General features: G+C 51.5%; 1 long non-coding RNA gene across 1 annotated transcript in view; it reads right to left on the bottom strand.

Moving 5' to 3' along the window:
• LOC144728590 (uncharacterized) overlaps positions 1-25,389 on the bottom strand; it is a 164,426-nt gene extending 139,037 nt beyond the window's left edge. The window contains exon 1 of the long non-coding RNA XR_013587540.1: positions 25,017-25,389. This is a non-coding gene — a long non-coding RNA (uncharacterized LOC144728590). The remainder of the gene's footprint in view (positions 1-25,016) is intronic.
• Between the last annotated feature and the right edge of the window lie 1,106 nt (positions 25,390-26,495).

Below are 26,495 nucleotides of genomic sequence, written 5' to 3'. Positions count from 1 at the left end.
CTCGGTTGTTAAAATAGCTCAGCGAGTTGACCGAATCCATTTACCACCCCCTGCCCCCCTCTCTCTCGGTCCACCAAGAATCGAGGCGTCAAGGCATTTGATGCAGCAGCAACAACAACAAACAAACAACAACAACAAAAAAACGCTCGCTAAAATGCAGCTCTTCGATGTGCGTGTCCACAGTGGGAACTAGACACATTGACACACACATGCAATATGTAGAAGCACGGAGACACAACTCCATAACGGAAGTTTTTTGGGTTAGATCGCGTAAATATATAAATGTGTCGTTAAACCCGCCACCACCCGACACAGCCAACTAGTAAGGGTTGTCACGTAAACAGAACGTGGCCAATTCGTCACTAGTACAGCACTCGTGTAGTGTGTAGTGTATAGTGTAGTGTATAGTGGTGTATGGTGTAGTGTTTTTAGTGTATAGTGTAGTATACTAGTACAGCACTAGTGTAGTGTGTAGTGTATAGTGGACAATGTAGTGTATAGTGTAGTATACTAGTACAGCACTAACCAGTGTGTGTTGGAGAGCCAAGACACAACATTTACAATCTGAGTACGAAGTTGCGCCAGTAATTACAACCAGCTTCATCAGGCGACAGCCAGATTTGTGGAGAAGTCCACCTGTTTTGTTCCTTCTATAGAGGCGTAGATGTGGTGACCACGCTTCTGCGCTCTTGCACAATGTGGGGGCGATTACTAAGGCAACGTACACTATGCATGCACATTATGCGAGCCCTTTGAACTTGTCCTTCCTGCTATTGTGTTTATTAAAATAGCCCTACCAACGGTAATCCCTATTTAAATACACTGCCCTTTGTAGGCATGCATTTAAATAATGTCTTGTTTAATGATTCGCTTCCACGCAGCACTAAGGGGGTAGCTATCCGAACGGTGCCAACAAGGACACTCAATAGATTTTGAAGTTGAAGCTCTGTGCAAAACTAGCTGCCACTGGCCAAGGCTAATTAGATAACCTATCGAAATTGAAAGAAATAAAAAAAACTTAAACCGTTCAGATAGCTACCGCCTCACTCTACTCCCCTCCACGCACTATATGCGGTTGGTTCACTATATGCGGTTGGTTCACTATTTGGGGTTGGTTCGCTATATGCGGTTGGTTCACTATATGGGGTTGGTTCACTATATGCGGTTGGTTCACTATATGCGGTTGGTTCACTATATGCGGTTGGTTCACTATATGCGGTTGGTTCACTATATGGGGTTGGTTCACTACATGCGGTTGGTTCACTATATGGGGTTGGTTCGCTATATGCGGTTGGTTCACTATATGCGGTTGGTTCACTATATGCGGTTGGTTCACTATATGGGGTTGGTTCACTATATGGGGTTGGTTCGCTATATGCGGTTGGTTCACTATATGCGGTTGGTTCACTATATGCGGTTGGTTCACTATATGGGGTTGGTTCACTATATGCGGTTGGTTCACTATATGCGGTTGGTTCACTATATGCGGTTGGTTCACTACATGGTCCATGGACGCGTGGGTGGGTGGAGCCGTGGGGCTCTCGAGTGCCAAGAGACACGCCGATCGGCAGCAAGGAAGCGACGCAGCGCCACGTTCTACCTCCGACGGTCTGATTCGATGACAGCCTCACGGTGTTGTTCTCAGTGAGTATCACGGCCAGAGGAACGAGACGCTCTCACGCACACGCGCAGTGCAGATAGGTACACATCGCACACTCATAGAGGGCACACACACACATACAAATGTTGTATAAAGCCAGAAAACACACACACACAACAACAGCCACCATTCAGCACCAACTTGATGGTGGCCAAAGACAAAGATCCACCCCGTACGATGCCTTTTCACAGATAGCTGGGGCAAGTGCTGTTAGCGAGCACCTATTAAGGCCGGCACGGCACGCGCACACGAGGGAGGCGGGTGGCCAGCACCACGCCCGGCCGCCTTTGTCTCCCCAGTGGCGATGTGTTAACATCGCAGCGGGTACTCATTTGAGGCTGAGTCGACCCAGGACCGTTTCAGATAATCGTCCGCTGGTGTTGGCCGTGAGCGGGGAATCGAACTCGGGTCGCCTGGTTCATGGACACTCACACACACACACTACACACCGACACATACAGACACACACACACACACTACATACAGACACACACACACTACACAACGACACATACAGACACACACACTCACTACACACACTACACATACAGACACACACTACACACACTACATACAGACACACACACACTACACACATACAGACACACTCACACTACATACACACACACACTACACAGCGACACATACAGACGCACGCGCAGCCTATATATAGGCTCGCACAGATCAACCCGCACTGCCACAGATTGCCACAGTTGGCTACGTACGGCGCGAAAGAAGTTTCAAACAGGTTCAACATACAACCTGCGCATACACACAGCACAGTAGCATACGGGCGCACACAAAAAAGACAAAGATCCCCCGTATAGCCTTAACAGTCTGTTGGGGCAAGTGCTGTTAGCGAGCGCTTATGAAGGCTGGCACGGCACACGAGGGGGTGGGTTGCCAGCACCACGCCCGGCCGCCTTTGTCTCCCCAGTGGCGATGTTTACACACCGCACCGGGTACTCATTTGAGGCCGAGTCGACCTAGGGGAGACCCAGGACCGGTTCAAATAATAATCGTCACCGGTGTTGACCGTGAGCGGGAATCGAACCCGGGTTCGCCGGGTTCGTAGCGCTAACCGCTGCACCACCGCTCCCCACACACAAAGACACGCACGCGCACACACACGCGCACGGGCACGCGGGCACACACTATACATAGTCAATACACACATCACGCCAATGGCCTCTCAGGCATTTATAAATACAGTGCCTGCTATCATATACACTGGGATGTTTGTATACGACTGGCATATGGCCCTGTGACTAATCGTGGGCTCTGTGTATTCATTTCCAGCGCGTTCCGGCCAAGCGAAGGAGATACACAAGTCGCGCGTCTGAGACGCGGGGTGGTGGTATCCAATTAAGTGCGGCACTGCATGCACGCCCCGCCGAATTTCTAGAACCGTTCGACGAATCCAAAACGATTTTTTGGGTGTGTGCCGCTGGACGGGAGGTGATGGGCGGCGGGGGGGGCAGTTAATTGAGAGAGTACTGCAGCCGGTTACAATGCGAGTCGATTGATCGTCAGAGTCGTGACATCTCGACAGAGGCGCGCTCCTGCGGCCGTCTGGAACGTCCTCGCGTCCGTTAGTTGTAAGCCGCTGGGAGCTGTGATGCAATGTTTAATCGTCGTCGTCGTCATCTGGATTGACAAAAGTGATTTCTTGAGAACTTATTTTAGTGTTCAGTTCGCTGTCCCTCCCCTCGCACCTCCGATTAGCACGGTTGGCTACGAACGCTACAAAGACAAAGATCCCCCGTATAGCCTGCAACAGGCTGTTGGGGCAAGTGCTGTTAGCGAGTACCTATGAAGGCCGGCACGGCACACGAGGGGGTGGGTGGACCAACACCACGCCCGGCCGCATTTGTCTCCATTAGTGGCGATATTTACACACCGCACCAGCTACTCATTTGAGGCTGAGTTGACCTAGGGGAGGCCCAGGACCGATTCAGATAATCGTCACTGATTTTGGCCGTGAGCGGGAATCGAACTCGGGTCGCCAGGTTCGGAGCGCAGCGTAGCGCTGACCGCTACACACACAGACAGACAAACCCCAACAACTTCGAATCGACTTTTGAGGTCACGCTGAACTTTCAACCATTTGGCAAGCGGAACGATTCTACACTGGAACACTGTTGTGATTGTTTAATGCTTCGATGATTCCGCTTGGGCCCAACATTGTGCACTTATTTAAACACGTGGCGTTGCCACGGCGAGCAGAGAGGAGCTTTCCTGCGCATGGGTTCAAACCCTAACCTGGGTCAACTTAACTCCACTGTCATTTTCAAGTAATAAAAATAAAACGTAATAAAATATTTTATTATGTTTTATTTTTATTATTTCCCTTCTACGTGACTTTACCGAAAGAACCAAGAAGATGATTCCTGCAGTCACAAAAGCTTTAAATCGAAAATAAAAAAAACCCACTGTCATTGCCACGATCACCACCACCATCGAAATCATCGTCAGTGTGTGAGTGTATGCACGTACGTCAATGTGTACTGTGGACTCAAATTGAGTATCTGGTGTGGTGTGTAGACATCACCACTGGGGAGACAAAGGCGGCCGGGCGCGGTGTTGGGAACCCACCCCCTCGTGTGCCGTGCCGGCCTTTATAGGTGCTCGCTAACAGCACTTGTCCCAACGGTCTGGTCAGGCTATACAGGGATCTTTGTCTTCGTCTGTATATGAATGTGCATATTGGTGATGTGAGCATATATGCACGTGAGTGTGTCAACGATTACGGTTGGCGGTGCATCTGCCAGTGATCTCGGTAAGTCAACCCATGGCACCTGGGTCTGTCCCGTGACCTCCTGTCAAGCAGAGAGCCTTCGACACTTGAAGTGAAAGCCTTTTAAAAAATCTATATCGAAAACTCATTTCATTACAACCGCTTATTGTGTTTAGTTTGTTGTACTCCCCCCCCACCCACTGGCACCTCGGGATTAGCGCGGCTGGGCAGGTACGGTGCGAATGAAGTTTCACCCAAACAAACGTACGGAGTGCACCTAGCCTGGCGCAAGCCTCGTGGCGACGTCACCGCCGCTCAGCGACGAATGGCGATTGTTGTTCGACCGTTGCGTAAGCATCAGAGCCGGGGAGACAAAGGCGGACGTGTGTTTATTTTTTTCTGGTCTCACCCCCCCCCCCCCCTTCGCATGCTACGTTGGCCCTTCATAAGAAGGTGCTCACCAAACAGCACTTGCCGCAGAAAGTCCGCGTCAATCTTCTTAGCCTGCGGTGCATCACGCTACCCCATGGGGAAGCGGGGGGGGTCGGGGTGCGAGATGCCCTTTGTGGACAGTGCGAAAGACACGGGCCGATATTTATTTGTTCGAAGGTAAAAATCATCGACAACGCAAATGAGGCGCGGGGGCATGTAAGTAACAACTTGCTTCGTCTCGTCAAAGCCGATGTATTTCTTAACATTCCACATGTTTTTTGTTTGTAACGACTGAGCACCAAAAGGGGTGGCAAGGCTGCAGTGAAGGGCTAAGAGCCACTGGCTTAGTAGAGGCTATACGGGGGATCTTTGTCTGTTTCGATTTAAAGCTTTCGTGACTGCAGGGATTCATCTTCTTGGTTCTTTCGGTAAAGTCACGTAGAAGGGAAGTAATAAAATAATAAAAACAAAACATAATAAAATAATTCTCACGACGTTTCGGCCACAACGCAAGCAGCCGTCCTCAGGTGAAGACCAGGTCTGTCTGTCGGGGAGACAGCGTCTGAATGAAACACCACCACGCTTGGAGCGTATATTTAAGCTGGGTTGGAAGGGGGGGAAGGGCGCCCCTTCTACGTGACTTTACCGAAAGAACCAAGAAGATGAATCTTTGTCTGTGTTTGTATAACCTTCTTCTCCGTTGTACGCTACGCAAAAAAACAACAACATCGTGGTTCTTGGTTTGGAAAGAGCGTTAAACCGTGACATTTCACATCGCTTTTCTCGTTACGCGTACGCACGAGTACAATTATATAAATACTATACACACACACTGTATGTATATATAGTACCATCATGAACTCTTACAAAATCACCGTCTCACATTACTCCCAAGTCACCGCGACTAACAGCCCTTTCATTCACCACTGGCTCGCACTGCCCATGAATTCACAATCTCAAAGACGAAACTGGACCACAGATATCACTAAGTGATTAATATCCATCAACGATCGATCCATATTCATCAGCGATCGATTGATATTCACCAACAATCGATTGAAATCCATCAACAATCGATTAATATTAATCGCCCATCGATTAATATTCAGAGTAATCGATTGCTATGCGGTTATTCCCCAGCCCACGGTAGAGTTTGAATGTAGTATGAATGTAGTTTGAATGTAAATTTCGATTTAAAGCTTTCGTGACTGCAGGGATTCATCTTCTTGGTTCTTTCGGTAAAGTCACGTAGAAGGGAAATAATAAAATAATAAAAATAATATTAATTATTATGTTATTTTATTATATTATTTTATTATGTTTTATTTTTATTATTTTATTATTTCCCTTCTATGTGACTTTACTGAAAGAACCAAGAAGATGAATCCCTGCAGTAACGAAAGCTTTAAATCGAAATTTACATTCAAACTACAAATAATAAAAATAAAACATAATAAAAAATAATAAGAATTATGATTATATGATTATATTATTTTATTATATTATTTTATTATGTTTTATTTTTATTATTTTAGTATTTCCCTTCTACGTGACTTCACCGTAAGAACCATGAAGATAGTTTGAATGTAGTATGCACGTTGAACTTCTTGCTGCACCGTGCGTAACCAAGCGTGCTAATGGAAGGTGCAGAAACAGGACAACTACCTCAACGCAAAAAGAGCGATTCGAAAGAAGTGAGTTTGTCAATCCAGATGATGATGATGATTTAAAAGTGCATCACAGCTCCCAGCGGCTTCCCGATATCGTCGAGGAAGAGCGTTCCAGACGGCCGCAGATGCAGCGCATCCGAAAGCGCCGCGCGACCACGCGGTGACCACCGCCTTTGATCGATGGCCGAGTCCAAAATCCGCCGCTGCTGCTGCTGCTGCTACGAGGATGATAACCGCCCGGAGTGTCGCGTGATGATGGTTTATGGCTCCTTGACGAAATCAGCCAGGCCTTGTGGTTCATTTGTGGCAAGACGCTTTGCGTGTGCGCAATGAGCGCGGTGGCGCGATGGTGCCATCGGGCCGAGTTTTAAATCCGGTGGGTGACCCCCCCCTCCAGTTCGAGTCGGATTGCCTAACATCAGCCCTCTCACCAACCCCCCCAGTGACCAGCGTGGTGAAGTATGATCAAGTACATTCCACGGCCCACAAGGCAGTGTGGATGGATTCTAGATGTGAAGCTTCGTGACTGCAAGGATTCATACTCTTAGGTTTTTTTTCGGTAAAGTCACGTAGGTAATTTTTTTATTATTATAATTTTTTTCATTACTTTACCGAAAAAACCTAAGAGTATAGTGTGGATGGATGTCCGCGTGTGCACGTCCGGTTGCTTTGTGTTCACCCAGACATGACCCTTAACCCGGAGTGCGAGCCTGGTGACTGTGCTCAAGTGCTCCCATAAAACAAAAAAAGCCCCTTCCAATTGCTCGTCTATTTGCGTTGAGAGTCATTCTCGCTGCGCTCACATATCTCTACGAGTGCCCCAATTTGTCCGCATCTCGGGGCCTCGTTTGCTCGAGGCGATACGAAGCAGATGTCGCAAACGGGTTTTGATTCCTTACCCGTACCCGGCCGCACCAGGGTCGCAAATGGGTACCCGTACCCGTACCCGGCCGGGTACGGGTACCCGTTCCCTACCCGAAATGAGTGACAAACGGTGACTCACCAGTGACTCACGGCCTACCCGTACCCGTACCCGGCCGCACCAGGGTCGCAAACGGGTACCCGTACCTGTACGCGGCCGGGTACGGGTAGCCGGGTATCGGGTAGGGTACAGGTATCGGGTACCCGGTTGCGACCTTTGATACGAAGTCTTGAAGAGCCGTCGTCTGGTCCGCAAAGTCTCAGCTGAGCGTGGCGTCGGGCACTGCGAGCGTGACGCGCAAGTGCGCGGGGGGCAAGCGCCGTGAGCAAATTGAACCTCATGGCGGTACCCCGGGGTGCCATAGTAGCCTGGCTCCCGCACGATGTCCGCGATGCAGTCGTTTGTATTCTGTTGATGGTCGGCGAGGCGGCAATCGACTCGTCTTGACGAGCTGTACACTCACGATGCACCACCACGGTGCGTACCGTGAGCATTCGGGGTTTCGGCGCAATCGTCCTCGCTGCGTGTGGCACTGATTATGGATTGAGTGGTACCCCAGTCGCGGAGTTGAGTACACCCCTGGGGAAAAATAGTGTCCCAGAAATTAAACATTTAATTGCCTCGCTCATTTAGTATTATTTGGTATTCCCCAGGGTACCGCCACGAGGATCAAACGTGGGGATCCGCGGCGCGGCGCCACAGATCCCCGGCCACCCGAGTTCGATCCCCGCTCACGGCCAACGCCGATCACGACTGTCCGAACCGGTCCCGGGTTCCCCCCCTAGGTCGACATGGCCTCAAACGAGTAACCCCCGGTGCGGTGCGTAGTGAAACATCGCCGCTCAGGGAGACAAAGGCGGCCGGGGGGTGCTGCTGGCCACACGAACCGCGTCATGTGCAGTGCGGGCCTTCACAGGTGCTGCCCGCTCGCTGAAAGCAACTTGCACCAACAGTCTGTGGAGGCTCCAGTGGTGCTGGTGATGGGGGCATCTTTGAATTTTAGATTTGAAGCTTTCGTGACTGCAAAGATCCATATTCTTAGGGTTTTTTCGGTAAAGTCACGTAGGTAAAAAATGTAAAATTAATAAAAGTAAAATAAAAATAAAATAAAAATCACGACCTTTCGGAGGCAACACAAGCTTCCGTCTTTCAGGTGGAACAGTCACAGCACGATAGCTGTATCAAGTGGGGGGGAGGGGGGGGCAGAGCTTTGTAACGTCATACTTTTATTAATTTTAATTTTTTACCTACGTGACTTTACCGAAAAATATTCTTAGGTTTTTTCGGTAAAGTCACGTAGGTTAAAAATTAAAATTAATAAAAGTCAAACATCGTGCTGTGACTGTTCCACCTGAAGACGGAAGCTTGTGTTGCCTCCGAAACGTCGTGATTTTTATTTTATTTTTATTTTACTTTTATTAATTTAAATGTTTTACCTACGTGACTTTAACGAAAAAACCTAAGAATATGAATCCTTGCAGTCACGAAAGCTTCAAATCTAAAATTTACCGAAAAAACTTACGAATATCTTTGAATTTGAATTTGCAGCTCCGTAGCAGGGGCGGGGCTTAAGGGGGCGGTCTCTCGGAGGCCCCGCCCTCCGCGCCGCCCCCACCAGAGACAATGAAAGTTGTGGTCAGAACGAGCCGTTGTCCGCCTTCCTAACAACAATGAAGTGTCCGCTCGTAGAGCCTTGCCCCGCAGGAAAGTCTGACAAGGGTTCATGGTGGGGGGGTGGGGGTGGGGGTGGTTGGGGGGGATCTTCGTCTGCACCGGGTTTGTCTGGGCTCATGTCGATGAGGTATCAAGGCCACCTGGGTTCAATGCCCGGCCACGGTTTACACAAAATACCAAAAAGATTCCCCTTAGGGGCCGTCCATAAATGACGTCACGCGATTTTGGACGATTTTTGACCGCCCCCCCCCCCTCGTCACACGGCGTCACAAAAAAGTCAGACCCCCCCCTCAAATATGACGTCACAAAGCTCTGCCCCCCCCCCCAAAAAACTATATTTCCATTTTGGAAATAAAACATGCTTCAAATAGCTTTAAACTATTGTCATTGACGTGCGTATTGAATGTGGCGCTGCACTCTGATGTTGTAGGAGTGTTGTTATAACAATTAGTGTTGTTATAACAATTCTATATTTATTTAAAGTTGCGCATTTTGATGTGACGTCACATTTCTAAACTCCCCCCCTCGTCACACACCGTCACAAATGCCTGACCCCCTAGGTGCGTGACGTCATTTATGGACGACCCTTTACTCTATATCTACACGATGAACAAAGAACTCCCGTAACTCATTTGAACAAACTCCTGGGGGTAGTAGCAAGCGCTTGCCGTGGCGTGGGGAGCGGTGGCGCAGTGATTGCGTCCAAAAAGACCCCCGTGTAGCCTTAACAGACTGTAGGGGCAAGTGCTGTTAGCGAGCACCTATGAAGGTTGGAACGGCACACGAAGGGGTGGGTGGCCAGCACCACGCCCGACCGCCTTTGTCTCCCCAGTGGCGATGTTTACACACCGCACTTGGTACTCATTTCAGGTTGAGTCGACCTAAGGGAGGCCCAGGACGGGTTCAGATAATCGTCACTGATGTTGGCAGTGAGCGGGAATTGAACCCGGTTTATAGCGCAGCGCGCTAACCGCTACACCACCGCTCCCAACTAAGTACGTCCACACACATACACGCGCGCGCCCACCAATGCTTCCACCGATCCAGCCCATGCTTCATCTCACCACCCATCGTTTCATTCAGAGCGTCACCAGTCCTTCCCATCCTTTCCGCCCACTCATCGCTCCATCCACTCGCGAATCCATCCTGCTTTCTAACCACCCGCGATTTCATCCATCACATAATCGTTGCACCCCCCTACACACACACGCGCACGCGCGCGCGCTCCTATTCTTCCTTCTACCCACCACCCACACGCCAGCCCATCCCATCCCTGTCTCAATTCTTCCAACGATCCGCCCACCCACCCACGATCAAAGACAAGTCTGTAACGTGTGCAAGAAAACAAAGAATCACCACATTTGTCAATAGCACCGTGGTCTGAACAAGCGAGAGAGAAAAAAATAGGTGACGTTTCGGGCAATGACCCTAATTCACAGAGCATAGTGAGGCCATAGAGGTAGAATAATCCACGTGGCTTTGCTGTTCTGCGAAGAAGGACCATTGTCCGAAACTTCACATGCTACGTATTTTCTTAAGGCCAGTGTTATTGAGGAATGTGTCCAGTTTGTTATCACATGTATCTTTTACGTGTCGACTTATCCAAGATTAGGCACCACGAATTGACTAATACACATCACACCTGCATACTATAGGGCAGTCCTCTTCTTACGAACGGGCTACGTTCCCGAGACTTGTCCGTAAGACGATGTGTTCGTATCTCGGAACTCAATATCTAATTGTACTGCGTTATAAAATGGTCTTATGGCTCAACAAGAAAATGGAAGCGCTGTTAAACTCATAAACGAGAATAAACTTTGTACTGTTCCTTGCAATAAAAACTCTTCTTGTAAAAAAAACATAAAATAAAGTAGCATGAAAAGAAAAAAAATCCGTTTTATTTTCACTCACCCCGAGTCCTTATTCTGGTTTGCTTGTCGCAAGTAATGTGATGAGTCCGAGTGGATGCTGGGACTCGTATATCTCGCGGAGGATCGCTCCGCCAAACAAAATAGTTCCGCGGTTCGTTTTGTAAGTACGACCGAACGTTTGCAAGTCGGATGGTTAAATATAATAACATTTTGGTGTGCTTCGTTCGTAAGTGCAGATGTTCGTATCTCGGGGACTGTATAGCTAACATTATGAAAACACAACTTCGAGCATAATTCAAGTTCAGCGTTGTGTGGATGAAGGCCTCCCCACACCCGTATCTATCTTGCGCGGGCGGGGGGGGGTGAAGATTTAACCTACCCTACCCCACCACGCTGATCAGCGCATGCTGGAGAAGAAGTGGTCTCGCGTGGGGTGTGGTGAGTCGGGCAAAGAGGAGGCCCAGGGACCAGTTCAGATATCACTTGCCACTGATGTTGGCCGTGGCCCCGAGAATAGAACTCAGGGTGGGGGGAGGGGGGGTCATAACGCAGTGTGCTGTGCCGGCCACTCTGCAAATTATAAAGAGCTATAATTACATCACAGTCACCATGAATTACAAGACACTCTACCGGAGGCTCCCAACTTACCCTAAACGAAACGACGGCAGCAGGGACCTTGCGCGCACGTGCGCTGCGGCCATTAACGGACTGTTTGGGGGCAAACCGTGCCGTTGGCGAGGGCCTTTCGACCAGAGGTCGCAACCGGGTACCCGATACCTGTACCCTACCCGATACCCGGCTACCCGTACCCGGCCGGGTACGGGTAGGCCGTGAGTCACTGGTGAGTCACCGTTTGTCACTCATTTCGGGTAGGGTACGGGTACGGGTAGGGAACAGGTACCCGTACGCAAACCTGATGCGGCCGGGTACGGGTAAGGAATCAAAACCCGTTTACGACCTCTGCTTTCGACGCCGGGACGGACGGTGGCACAGAACGGGTGTGGTTGGGGGGGTTCGGTTTGATCAAGAGGATCGCTACACATCGGCCGCCTTTATCTCCCCCAGTGCTGATGTTTATAAATACCCCACGAGGTGCTGCTGCCGCTGCTGCTGGTTTAAGGCTAAGCTGATATAGGGGAGCCCCCGGGAGATGGCAGGGTCATGTACGGCTATAATAGGGACACTCTTAGTTGCTGATGCTCATTATTTATACTTACACACTCACTAACAATTTGTCTTTTCGCGCGGTAGGATTATTTGTCGCGATTCAATCAAAACGATCGATTGCGAACCTTGAAAGGGGGAGTCCCCCACGTGATGCCATCTTTGGCTCAAATCCGTCACCAGAACACGCACGCACAGGAAGCCATCTCTCCGAGAGCCCTGTGCTCACGTAATGCCTCCTCTTTATCCTCTCTTCCTCCTTCCTTCCTTCTAAGAACCTCCCGGGAAGGCCCCTCCCCCCCTCAATCCCATCCCTTACTTCCTTTTTAATTTTTCGCGCCTTCCCCCCATTCGAACCCCCTGGCCAATCTCCGTGCTTCTTTGTCAAAACAGCTGTGCGAGCTCAAGTCTTTATCAATTAATTTCCTCAAGGCATCTTTGCATCACCCACCCCTTCCTGGAGAGTCAGCTGTCCTCAGCTAACCAAGGACATGACCCCGAAGAGAGAGAGAGATTGCAGAACAAATGTGTACTTTCCGATCTAACCTTAAAGGAAACCGTTCTAGAATCAAAGAATAATGACAGCAGAATCATGTCTGAGATCAGCAGCCATGTTCAGAGACAATGATGTCATGCAATACAATAACGTCATGTCCCCCGTGACTTCCCTAGAACAAACGGAGAAGAGAAAGACAGGACATGGCACAGCTAGGAAATGAAAAAAGAACTAAAAGTGAGAATTGCACAAGAAAAGAAAAGTATGCGTATCTCATGGACAATGCGACTTTCCCTAGATTCTGTAGATGAGAAAGAATTGAAAGTAAGAAAGAAAAAAAATTAACTCCTCTGGCTTTTCGACACAGTGCCACCTTTGACACAACATTTCGGAGGGGAGCTCGCAAGAACAAAAAGGTGAGATTCCCGTGAAAGTCACCGTGCATCCAGGAGAGCCACAACCGGTCCAGCAGAGTCTGAAGTACAATTCGTGGTTCCGGGGAGGTCAGCAACGGCTTAGTCACAGTCGTCCCCTGCAAGAAGACCGGGCTTAGCTGAAACCCAACAGGTGAGTGGATGGGTGTGAAGCGAATTGCACCCCCAATTCCGGCAGGCTTTAATGACATCGTAGGTGCAGGTGATGATGGATGAAAAGATGCCTGGGCTGTGGACATTCGCTTGCAGGAGACAAGTATGTGAACGTGCCAACAACGGCGGCGATCTCACCAGATATGAACACATTGTGGCCTAAGGGCCTGGATGACCTTCGACAGGACCCTGGAAAGGCCTATGCAATTTGTCGGACATGCCGACTGGCGCCCTGCGGGCGGTGCAGCCATGCCAGATCGCCGGCCTTCTAACGTGTGCCCGTGAGGGCATTTGCTCAAATCCATGAATTCATGGCCATAGGTCACAGCAGAGGTTGGCTCTAGCTGCCTCCCTGTACCTCTGTAAAGTACAGCCGACACAAGATTACAGAGGGTTCGTCTTTTAATCCTTTTCTCCCATCCACACCTGTCCCCAGCCGTCCCAATCTCGTTCCCGCCAAAGGCCCCTTCTTCCCGCCCGTTCTCCCGTTATATCTCCTCGATTACCCCTCCCACTAACCCTCCTATTGGTGGGAATCCTTCCCCTGACACCCCTACACCTCTTTCAAGGTAGTCAATGTGTGCGCCCACGCAGGTGGGTGTGCCTTGACCGGCCGATTCTCAATCGGAGGTGCCGACTTTTGGCCATACCCAAGGAAGATTTGGGGGGTAAAATGCCGTGGTGGCGTGCGGAGCCAGCCGATGATCCTCGAGAACTACAGGAAATGTCCAGGACCTCGTCGGTTCGCTTCTCACTGACCACGCGGCATAACGTGGATAAAAAGGTCCGATTCAATCTTTCAACCGTTCCCGTCCATTTGCGGGTGTCAGGGTGAAGTGCACGACTTCTTGGGAAGGAAAAAAAAGTTTCTACCCTGGTCGGTCAGCAAGTGCTCAGGAAGATCCCTTGTCCATCACATGCCCACATACCCATGAGGCCTCAGTGATCGATTGCGCTATTTGGTCTGGAAGGGGCAATACCATCGGCGAAATGGGTCATGTATTTGGCCCTCAACCAGCAAGAAGAAATTTCGCCAAGGGGTCGTGGTAAAGGGCCAGAGGATGTCTAGGGCCACAATCTCATTTACCTTCAATACAGTAATGGTCTGTAAGGGGACATTGGAAGTGTAAGGCGGTGTGGCTTGTGACGTGTGCAATCCGTACACATTGCTACCCGTCATCGGATGTCCAATGAGGGGCTCAACACGGTCGTCTAGACGTATGAGACATGTGTCCTGCTGCAGATCCAGCTAATACAAGCTCCATAAATCTCTGGAACGCTGCTGGTGCCGTCTGCAACCCCATTGGCATGCAGTTGGACTGAAACAGCCCCTGAGGTGTTCTAAAAGCCATTTTATGTTCCAAATTAGAGTCGAGGGGAAGCTGAAAAAACTGGGATGAAAGGTCCAAGGCACTGAAAAATGTGGCCCCTGCCAACACCTCTAAGGAATATCCATATGTGGCAAGGGTTATGCATTCGCCAATGTCAGTTGTTGGAAATCCACACGAAAAAAAACGCTACGAGCTGTCAGATTATTTTCTAACGAGGACCACCGGGGTCCCCCATGGACGGAGAAATAATATCTGCTCGCAACAGCTCCTGCACCGCCCGATGCATGCGATTCACTTCGGTGGGGCTCCTAGATAATTCTATCATGGCAGCCACCTTCTCCCCCTCCCCCCATCGTGGCTGCTGTCATCACCTGAACTTCTCTGCCTGCAAGGGTCGGCTCTTGGGATCTCTCGATTTCTCCACGGCTCCTGATGGCCCTGCCGGTGGCTGCTACCTACCACTTGGCCCACCACCCGAGCCGGTCCCTCTACTGCTTCGTGTGTGCGTGCGTACCTTGCAAATACTAGCGGCCGTTGCGCTACTAATGAGTCTAGTGCAATCTCATCCAGATGTGAGAAGGTGCCTGGCGCAAACACCATCAATGCACTGTGGAATGCAAGAGCTGATAAGTTGACTTGCAGGATGGGCCTCTTTCCCCCGGTACGGCCCAAAAAAATCGGCAGTGCTTCATTGTTGAAAGCAAGTTGGCCGCGTCCCTTTACAGCCTCCTCTTCCGACCAGTCTGAGGCTCTGTATGCTGCCTCGAATCCAGTCTCCATTTGCAGTCACACATTTTGTGTATAGGTTCGAGTCGCTGAGGCTGTCTGGAAAAAATATCCTCTCCCACAGCTCCGGGGCGGTCGAAGACGTCTCTCTTTCCGTTTACATCTCCTGTTGCTGCCGGCCTGCCGACAGACGTTGATGCAGAAGCCGCGGCGTCTTCTCGCTGGGGTAGCGGTGACGGGGGCAGATCCTGGGCAGCAGTGACAGGGTGTCTGAAATCCGCGGCGGGCGCTGGTGGCATAAAAGTGGCGGCATGAGCGGCCGCTCCCAGGTGGTTTCGATCATATGTGTATGGCAGTGGCTGCAGCATCGGCGGCTGTGTGGGGCCGACTGCGGCAGCTTGCTCGAGGTCCGTGGAGATGGCGACAACGTAGGCATGAGCGGTGGCGGCGACCCATCAGCCGGACGTGGCAGGGGCGGCTGAAATTGCCCCCTGGGGGTTTTCTTTTTCCCTAAACCAGCTGCTGCAGGTGTGACTTCCTCCACAAGCCAGTCCATAATTTCTTCCAGCGGAGGTCGACCACCATGACTGGGGCCTGGGGTCGCTGGGGCTGGCTCTTGATACCGGGGTCCCAGGAGCATGCCAGGGAGGAGGGGGGGGGGAGTCTGGCCCCTCCATTCTGTTTCTCTCCTCATCCTCCCAGGCATCCGTGGACTCTCTTTGGCGGGGAGTTTTGTCAGGTGGGACGAGACGTGATCCCACCGCTGCCACCAGGTGAAAGGAGGTCCACACATGAGGCAACCTTTAGCTAAGGGCTTTATTCAATTCCCTCATCAGAAGACGCACACAGTCATAGGAAGCCATCTCTTCAAGAGCTCCACGCTCATGTCATTCCTCCTCTTTATCCTCTCTTCCCCATTCTTCCGAAGACCCTTCTGGAAGCTTCCTTCCAAACCCCGCATTCTCCTTCTCATCCCCAATTCCGTCTCTTGCTCTCTCCCCCGCCTTTAACCGACCGAGATTGATTTATTCCTTCCCGCCTTTTCCCCCATTTAAAACCCCTTGGCCAATCCCTTGATTCTTTACCAAAACAGTGGTGGTAGCTCAACCTGTTATTGACAGATGTAACCCTTACGATTGTGTAATGTGAGGTTACACCTGGATGATAATGATGGGCTCTGCCGGCCTCAGCCCACAACCAATGGGGAGTCGAGCCAGGGGCGTGGCCCTGATGTAATGTGAAGGCTACACCTGGAGGATGATTGGCTCTGCCGGCCTCAGCCCACAACCAATGGGGAGTCGAGCCAGGGGCGTGGCCCTGATGTAATGTGAAGGCTACGCCTGGAGGATGATGATTGGCTCTGCTGGCTCCAGCCCGCAACCAATGGGGAGTCGAGTTAGGGGCGTGGCCCTGGAGCTGTACAGTGGCTTCTGGAAAGTTCCAGGGATGTGGCTGAGGGTTGGCTGCGGGGCATCACGTGGGCCAGGGATTAAAAGGGGCGGAGAAGGACAGCACGTGGTCAGAGTGTGGAGGAAAGAAGGTGGAAGCCAGGCTGGTGCCGTGGTCCGGAGCCTGCCACGTGGCGGGCCGCGGCAGTCTCTCTCTCTCCCTCTCTCTCCCTCTCACGCTGTCTGCCAACAGCGTGAAGGAACCATAGAGTAGAGGAATGGAAGTAGTGAGAGCTGTGGACGAAACTTAATAAAGAATTCTGAATTCCCGACGTTGTCTCAACGGGGTTTATTACAATTGTAAGACTGCGGTGAGCATGGCGGCTTGAGAGTGGTTGCGTGATGGCATTCATGAGATCAACCATCACGGGGGGCCCCCCAAAGCGCGGGGCTCGGGGCTATGGCCCCAATTCCCCTCGTACCCTAGGGGATCGCTCTGTCCTTAACGCACGGTGATGCGTGATGGTATTCATGAGATCAACCAATCTCACGGATGGTTGATCTCAGTGGGGCGCAGTGGCCGTTACGAATTCAGCAGAACTGAGTTGGATTCCCATGTCATGAGTCACATACATTGGTGGCGAGTAATATATCTCAAGTGGGTCAAAAGCATTCAGCCTTAAATGAGTATGCAGTGTTCTGTTGTTGACTAACATCAGCATTGGGAAGACAAAGGCGGCCGGGCGTAATACTGCCCACACCATCGTCCATTTTTGTGCACTCCGCTGGCTTCCGTAGGTGATTGCCAACGGAATCAGAATATGTATTTATACTGGAGGAATCCGATGACATATAAAGCTCTTTTGGCCAGTCTGTAAAGGCCTGTACTGTTATGTGCATGACCCATACACCCAGTCTGTGTGTTTGTGGTTAGCCCATTGCACCTGAGGTCTGTCCCATGACCTCCTGCCAGCGAACCTTCGACACTTCACGTGGCCTTGAAGCAGACCTAGCCTGGCACGAGTGTGTCTGCCTCTATGTGTATCTGTATGTGTTCTTGTGTGTGTGTGTATGTGTACGCGAGTTTGTGTTTCTATGGGGAATGGTAGTGTGGTGGTTAGCACTCTGCACTCCGAACCCGGCGACCCAAGTTCGATTCCCGCTCGTGGCCAACACCAGTGATGATTATATCTGAACCGGTGCTGGGCCTCCAATAGGTCGACTCAGCCTCAAATGAGTACCTGCGATCTGTAAACATCGCCACTCGGGAGACAAAGACGTTCGGGCGTGGTGCTGGCCACCCACCTCTCTCACCTGCCGTGCCGGCCTTCATAGGTGCTCTCTAACAGCACTTGACCCTCATGGCAGTACCCCGGGGTACCAAATAATACTAAATGGCCGAGGCAATTAAAATGTTATTTCTGGGACACTATTTTTCCCAGGGGTGTACTTAACTCCGCGACTGGGGTACCAATCAATCCTAAATCGGTGCCACACTCCGCGATGTCGAAACGCAGCGAGGACCATTGCGCCGAAACCCTGAACGCTCGCGGTACGCACCGTGGTGGTGCATCGTGAGTGCACAGCTCGTCGAGATGAGTCGATTGCCGCATCGTCGACCATCAACAGACTAAGAACGACTGCATCACGGACATTGTGCGAGAGCCGGGGTACTGTGGTACCCCGGGGTAACGCCATAGGGTTCACTTGTCCCAACAGTCTGTTAAGGCTATACGGGGGATCTTTGTCTGCGTGTGTTTGTGTGTCTGTGTATGTCAATGTGTGTGTCTGTGTATGTCAATGTGTGTGTCTGCGCGTGTTGATATATACAAATTGACGACGCACACACTTTTCTCTGTACACATTCTGCACGTCTGCACATTACAGAACTTATGTATGGCATGCATCATCTAACACCCATTTAATAAGTGTATGTGCGCGTGTGTCTGTGCGTGTGTGGAGCGGTGGCGCAGCGGTTAGCGCGCTGCGCTACAAACCCGGCGACACGAGTTTGATTCCCGCTTACGGCCAACACCAGTGATGATTATTTGAACCGGTCCTGGGCCTCCCTTAGGTCGACCCAGCCTCAAATGAGTACTTGGTGCAGTGCGTAAAAACATCGCCACTTGGAAGACAAAGGGGACCGGGCGTGGTGCTGGCCACCCACCCCCTCGTGTGCCGTGCCGGCCTTCATAGGTGCTCGCTAACAGTCTATTAAGGCTATACGGGGGTTCTTTGTCTGTGCGTATGTATTAAATGCACACTACGCAGTCCGTGAGCTTGTAACCACCAACACGCTGTTCTGGCATCAGCGCATCCACACAACATCACGAGTGCGTGAATTTCAATCTGTGAAACTACTGGACATCTGTGAAAAAGAGCTTCATAGCTCATCGGATTCCTCCAGAATGAATACACATTCTGAGTCGGAGCCTTGATAGATGCCCTGGTACGGTCAAGGGATGGCTCCTTATTGGTCAACTATGTTAGGTGTGCTGATGATCCGGTAATTGCTGCACCTGGCACATACCGCTTAGAGAAGGGGCTTTAACATCAGCCCCACAAAAGCTAAGCACCTGCCTGGGAATGCCATCACATTCTGCACCCTCTCAACTCTCCATGAGTGATGGGGCAGTTGTGGATAGAGTGGAGAAGTTTCCGTGCCTGGGAGGTGCGCTTTTGACCGGCTCCGGTTTGGCAGCGGATGTCTCACTCCGAATCAGACGAGCGTCATTATCTTTTCATCAGCTGCGCAACGATGGGTGGAAGCTAACCTGGCATGTCGCTCCACACGAAGCTTTTGGGTGCCACCGTTATGACCTCCCTTCTCTATGCTCGCGAAACGTGGACATCTTCGCCGATTTGAAACATTCAGATTGGCCTGCCTAGGATCTATCTTGGGTTTAACAAGGCTGCAATTATAGTGTGAGGAGTTCACAGATCCTTGAAAGATCTGGACACAGTCCCATCGGTGAGCTCCTCCGGCAGGCGAGGCTGCGTTGGCTGGGTCATGGCGCCCGCATGCCCAGCCACCGCATGCCAGCACTAAACGGGTACGACACGGGCTAGAGAAGAGTTAGGGTGATTTGATACTAACGGTGTCAGGATCGGCCTCTGTGCAGGCGGCTCGTGAAGGACGCTGCTACTGGGCAGTTGGAGACAGTCGCCCTCCAGCAATAATGGAGGGCAGAGGAGCGACGCTCACAACAACGACCGGAGGAGCGCCGGGCGGTTAAAACGCAGCAAAAGTTGGCACAGTGGGGCGACACACTTAGTGCATCTGCCAGCCATCTCAGTCACCCCATCGTTCCTCTGGATCTAGAGAGCCTTGGGCACTTCACTTGTTCTCAAAGTGCACCTAGCCTGGCACGTCACCGCCACTTAGTGGCGAACGCCGGATGCTTGCTTGCCTTTGCGTGCACGCGGGCGCACATCGCATTTTGCTTTAAGCGCCGAACATCAATGTGTCTGTGTCGGGTATCGTGTCACAGGCGTGTGCTATTTGTACGCTTCAAATGTGCGCGGGTGGTGTGTATGTGTCCCTGTATGCGCTTGTCAAGTAAGACAAAGGCGTCCGGGCGTGGTGCCGGCCACCCACCCACCCCTTTCGCGTGCTGTGCCCTGCCTTCATGGCTACTCGCTTAGCAGCACTTTGCCCCAAAAGTCCGCAACGGCTACACGGGGGACCTTTGTCTTGTCCATCTTGCGCACCCAGGTTCGATTACCGCTCACGGCAAAAAAAAACACCCCCAGTGACGATTATCTGAACCGGTGCTGGGCCTCCCCTAGGTCTACTCGGCCTCAAATGAGTACCTGGGTGCGGCGCGTAAACATCGCCACCGGGGAGACAAAGGCGGCCGGGCGTGGTGCTGGCCACCCACCCCCTCGTGTGCCGTTCCGGCCTTCATAGGTGCGACTCGCTAACAGAACTTTCCCCTACAGTCTGTTAAGGGTTTTTGTATCGTGACAATCTACGCATGATTTGTATGTATGCATACACATATAACAGTATATAGTTGAATACACAAGTGTGTGTGTGTACACTCTCACTGTGTGCGTGTGTGTCCGTGTTTGTATCAGTGGTTGTCTGTGTGTGTCTGTGTTTGTATCAGTGGTTGTGTGTGTGTTTGTATCAGTATGTGTGTCTGTGTTTGTATCAGTGTGTGTGTGTGTCTGTGTGTGTATCAGTGTGTGTGTGTCCGTGTTTGTATCAGTGTGTGTGTGTCAGTGTTTGTATCAGTGTGTGTGTCTGTGTTTGTAACAGTGTGTGTGTGTGTCCGTGTTTGTATCAGTATGTGTGTGTGTGTTTGTATCAGTGTGTGTGTGTGTTTGTATCAGTGTGTATGTGTCTGTGTTTGTATGAGTGTGTGTGTGTCCGTGTTTGTATCAGTGGTTGTGTGTGTGTTTGTATAAATGGTTGTGTGTGTGTGTCTGTGTTGGTATCAGTGATTGTGTGTGTTTGTGTGTGTATCAGTGGTTGTGTGTCTGTGTTGGTATCAGTGGTTGTGTGTGTGTGTCTGTGTGTGTATCAGTGGTTGTGTGTGTGTGTCTGTGTGTCTGTGTGTGTATCAGTGGTTGTGTGTGTGTGTGTACGTGTTGGTATCAGTGGTTGTGTGTGTTTGTGTGTGTATCAGTGGTTGTATGTGTGTGTACGTGTTGGTATCAGTGGTTGTGTGTGTGTGTCTGTGTGTGTATCAGTGGTTGTGTGTGTGCGTCTGTGTTGGTATCAGTGGTTGTGTGTGTGTGTCTGTCTGTGTGTATCAGTGGTTGTGCGTGTGTGTCTGTGTGTGTATCAGTGGTTGTGTGTGTGTGTCTGTGTGTGTATCAGTGGTTGTGTGTGTGTGTGTCTGTATCAGTGGTTGTGTGTGTGTGTGTCTGTGTGTGTATCAGTGGTTGTGTGTGTGTGGACGTGTTGGTATCAGTGGTTGTGTGTGTCTGTGTGTGTATCAGTGGTTGTGTGTGTGTGTCTGTGTGTGTATCAGTGGTTGTGTGTGTGTGTACGTGTTGGTATCAGAGGTTGTGTGTGTGTGTCTGTGTGTGTGTGTATCAGTGATTGTGTGTGTGTGTGTCTGTGTGTGTATCAGTGGTTGTGTGTGTGTGTGTCTGTGTGTGTATCAGTGGTTGTGTGTGTGTGTACGTGTTGGTATCAGTGGTTGTGTGTGTGTGTGTCTGTGTGTGTGTGTATCAGTGGTTGTGTGTGTCTGTGTGTGTGTGTATCAGTGGTTGTGTGTGTGTGTGTCTGTGTGTGTATCAGTGGTTGTGTGTCTGTGTGTCTGTGTGTGTATCAGTGGTTGTGTGTGTGTGTGTCTGTGTGTGTATCAGTGGTTGTGTGTGTGTGTACGTGTTGGTATCAGAGGTTGTGTGTGTGTGTGTATCAGAGGTTGTGTGTGTGCGTCTGTGTTGACGTATTTTGGAAGTGTGTGTCAGCATTTGGGTGTATCAGTGTCCATTAGTGACTGTCAGTGTGTATGTTGGTGTGCGTGTGTCAGTGTGTATGTTGGTGTGCGTGTGTCAGTGTGTATGTTGGTGTGCGTGTGTCAGTGTGTATGTTGGTGTGCGTGTGTCAGTGTGTATGTTGGTGTGCGTGTGTCAGTGTGTATGTTGGTGTGCGTGTGTCAGTGTGTATGTTGGTGTGCGTGTGTCAGTGTGTGTGTGGGCCCCTGACAATTATCTGAACCGGTCCTGGGCCTCCCCTAGGTCGACTCAACCTCAATTGAGTACCTAGTACGATGTGTAAACACATTGCTACAAGAGAGACAAAGGCGGCCGGGTATGGTGCAGGCCACCCACCCCCTCGTGTGCCGTGCCGGCCTTAATAGCCGCTCCGCTAACAGCACTTGCCCCAACAGTCTGTTTAGGCTACACGGGGGGTCTTTGTCTGTGTCTGTGTCCCATTGTCTGAGAATGAGTGTCTGTGCGTGTGTCTGCGCGCGTGTGTTTAAGTACGTACGTGTGTATTCGCGTCTGTGTATGTATGCTGAACTTCTTTCGCTCCGTACGTAGCCAAGTGTCTTTAACAATGCGTGTGTGTGTGTGCTTTTTAGGGCGTGCCAATGTCAAACCGTGTCAGACTGTGCCAGTGTCTGTACAAATGTGTGTGTGTCAGTGTCCCTGTTCCACCGGTGTGTCTGCATGTTGGTGTGTGTGTGTCAGTGTGCCAGTGTGTCTGCCAGAGTCAATTCGCATGTACCAGTGTTGGTCAGTTTATGTCATTGTTCGTGTGTCAGTGCGTCTCTGTGTGTGTGTGTCATTGTGCCAGTATCTGTACCAGTGTGTATGTGTGTCAGTGTCAGCGAGTGTGTGTCTGTGTGTCAGTGTGTCTGTGTCTGTGTGTCAGTGTGTCTGTGTGTCAGCGAGTGTGTGTCAGTGTGTCTGTGTCTGTGTGTCAGCGAGTGTGTGTCAGTTTGTCTGTGTCTGTGTGTCAGCGAGTGTGTGTCTGTGTGTCAGTGTGTCAGTGTGTCTGTGTGTCAGCGAGTGTGTGTCAGTGTGTCTGTGTGTCAGTGTGTCTGTGTGTCAGTGTGTGTGTGCCAGTGTCAGCGAGTGTGTGTCTGTGTGTCAGTGTGTCAGTGTGTCTGTGTGCCAGTGTCAGCGAGTGTGTGTCAGTGTGTCTGTGTGTCAGTGTGTCTGTGTGTCAGTGTGTCTGTGTGTCAGTGTGTCAGTGTCTGTGTGTCTGTGTCTCAGTGTGTCAGTGTCAGCGAGTGTGTGTCAGTGTGTCTGTGTCTCAGTGTGTCAGTGTCAGCGAGTGTGTGTCAGTGTATCAGTGTCTGTGTGTCAGCGAGTGTGTGTCAGTGTGTCTGTGTGTCAGTGTGTGTGTCAGTGTGTCTGTGTGTCAGTGTCAGCGAGTGTGTGTCAGTGTGTCTGTGTGTCAGTGTCAGCGAGTGTGTGTCAGTGTGTCTGTGTGTCAGTGTGTGTGTCAGTGTGTCTGTGTGTCAGTGTCACTGAGTGTGTGTCAGTGTGTCTGTGCCTGTGTGTCAGTGTCAGGGAGTGTGTGTCTGTGTGTCAGTGTGTCTGTGTCTGTGTGTCAGTGTCAGCGAGTGTGTGTCAGTGTATCAGTGTCTGTGTGTCAGCGAGTGTGATACAGTGTGTCTGTGTGTCAGTGTGTGTGTCAGTGTGTCTGTGTGTCAGTGTCAGCGAGTGTGTGTCAGTGTGTCTGTGTGTCAGTGTCAGCGAGTGTGTGTCAGTGTGTCTGTGTGTCAGTGTGTGTGTCAGTGTGTCTGTGTGTCAGTGTCACTGAGTGTGTGTCAGTGTGTATGTGTCTGTGTGTCAGTGTCAGCGAGTGTGTGTCAGTGTGTCTGTGTCTGTGTGTCAGTGTCAGGGAGTGTGTGTCAGTGTGTCTGTGTGTCTGTGTCTGTGTGTCAGTGTCAGGGAGTGTGTGTCTGTGTGTCTGTGTGCCAGTGTGTCTGTGTGTCTGTGTGTCAGTGTCAGCGAGTGTGTGTCTGTGTGTCAGTGTGTCTGTGTGTCAGTGTCAGGGAGTGTGTGTCTGTGTCACTGAGTGCGTGCCAGTTTATGGATGTAGAACTTATTTCGTACCGTGCGTAGCCCAACCGCGCTAATAGGAGGTGCGACACGCAGACGACCGCGTCTGTGTTCCTGCAAGTGTCACAGAGTGTGTGCCAGTGTGTGTGTGTGCCAGTGTGTGTGTGTGTGCCTGCAATTGTCACAGAGCGTGTGCCAGCGTGCCAGTGTGTGTGTGTGTGTGCCAGTGTCTGTGTGCCAGTGTGTGTGTGTGCCAGTCTCACAGTGTGTGTGTGTGTGTGCCAGTGTGTGTGTGCGCCAGTCTCACAGAGTGTGTGCCAGTGTGTGTGTGTGTGTGCCTGCAAGTGTCACAGAGCGTGTGCCAGCGTGCCAGTGTGTGTGTGTGTGCTAGTCTCACAGAGTGTGTGTGCCAGTGTGTGTGTGTGCCAGTCTCACAGTGTGTGTGTGCCAGTGTGTGTGTGCGCCAGTCTCACAGAGTGTGTGCCAGTGTGTGTGTGTGTGCCTGCAAGTGGCACAGAGCGTGTGCCAGCGTGCCAGTGTGTGTGTGTGCCAGTCTTACAGAGTGTGTGTGTGCCAGTGTGTGTGTGTGTGCCAGCGTGTGTGTGTGCCAGTCTCACAGAGTGTGTGTGTGCCAGCGTGCCAGTGTGTGTGTGTGTGCCAGCTTGCCAGTGTGTGTGCCAGTCTCACAGTGTGTGTGTGTGCCAGCTTGCCAGTGTGTGTGCCAGTCTCACAGTGTGTGTGTATGTGTGCCAGCGTGCCAGTGTGTGTGTGCCAGTCTCACAGAGTGTGTATACCTTGCGTGTGTCAGTGTCACCGACTGTGTGCCAGTGTGTCTGCGTGCCAGTGCGTGTGTGTGTGTTCACGCACTCTCTTCGCACTCACTCAGATCCGATGTGCCGTTCGCACCCGTATCATGTGGATGGCGGTCAGCGGTACCATTTCGGGGGGGCCTTGGGGTAGGGGGGGCAGTAGGCGACTGATCGCCTCTCCTCCCTCCTCTCCTCCTGCTGATTCTTCTTCTCTCCACCGCTCTCCCAATTCCTCTGTGCAGCTTGTGGCACCGTCTCCCCCACTCACACTCTCAGCAGCTCACCACCACCGCCACCAAACCCACACTCCTCCTGAACCCTCTCGTCTCGCCGCGGCGCCCTCCCTAATTCGTGCGACGCAACACGTATTTAAATATATATACGAGCGAGCGTGCGTGACTCTTAGAACGTAACGCACACACACACACAGCGCACACACACACACCACGCACTTTAACAGTTTTGATTGACAGAATGCTGGGAACGGGAGACGCATGGGCAGGACCACGCCCACTTGCTCTCTGGCCCCGCCCACTCGTACTCTGGCCCCGCCCACTGCCCGCCGGAGCCCCGCCCACTCATTGAGAGGCCACGCCCCCTCTGCCCCGTAAGAGCCAATCACGCGCGAGCCTCTCTGGGGCGACACGCCCCTAATTTTTCTTAGCCCCGCCCACACCCCCGGTCTGACTGTGACCACGCCCACTTACAACAAGACCACGCCCATCCGCTTAGAAAGCCACGCCCACGTGTAATTAAGCCACACCCCTCATAATTACCCATCCCTCTCATCCCGTCCACCCCGTACATCACCTCCCTCTCGCCTTAATCTCGACTGGCCCTCCCTCCTTCCATCACCGCTCCCCATCACTCCACCACCACCAGTATCATCACCCCTCCCATCATCATCATCCCACCTCCCCCTCCATCACCCCTCCACCCAACGTTACCCCCCCTCCTCCTCTTCCCTCACCATCATCACTACTCCTCCCCATGACTTCTCTCCACGCCCTCCCCATCACCCTCGTTGCCCCCATCCCCCCTCCTCCCATCACCCCCACCCCATCACCCCTTCCCCCTCTACCCCCCCCCCGTCACCCCTCCCTGCTATAATCTCGGCCACTGCGTGGTCATGGCACCGGTTGCGCGTCATTGGAACGAGTCACGTGGCTCCCTTAAAGAGACCGCTCGGACTTTTTTGGGTGGAGTCTGCGAAGTGGTGGGGGAGGGGTGGGGTGGGGGGGTGGGGGAGAGGGGTGGGGGGTTTGGGGGGAGGTAATTAAGGCAGAGTGGATCGAGGTGGGTGGACGTCCTGATCCACTGATTGTAACTCTAGAGAACACGTTGCAAAAAAACACTAAAGTTTGGGATGCAGTGGCGCAGACGATTGAGAGCATCACTGCGATGTTAAACCTGGCGATCTGAGTTGGATTCTGGGCGGTGAGTGAGTGATACCTAAACCCGGTCCTGTCTCCCTCCCTCCCCTTCACCAACGCGTACTGGCCAACGTTAAATAGCTTGGTGAAGTATGGTCCAATAACCTCCCCCAACTCAC

This window comes from Lampetra planeri, chromosome 29 (genome assembly GCF_965212315.1).
Source record: "Lampetra planeri chromosome 29, kcLamPlan1.2.h2, whole genome shotgun sequence".
NCBI lineage: Eukaryota > Metazoa > Chordata > Hyperoartia > Petromyzontiformes > Petromyzontidae > Lampetra > Lampetra planeri.
Note: the sequence above shows the minus strand (reverse complement) of the source record. Positions and strands in the feature narration are given on the sequence as shown.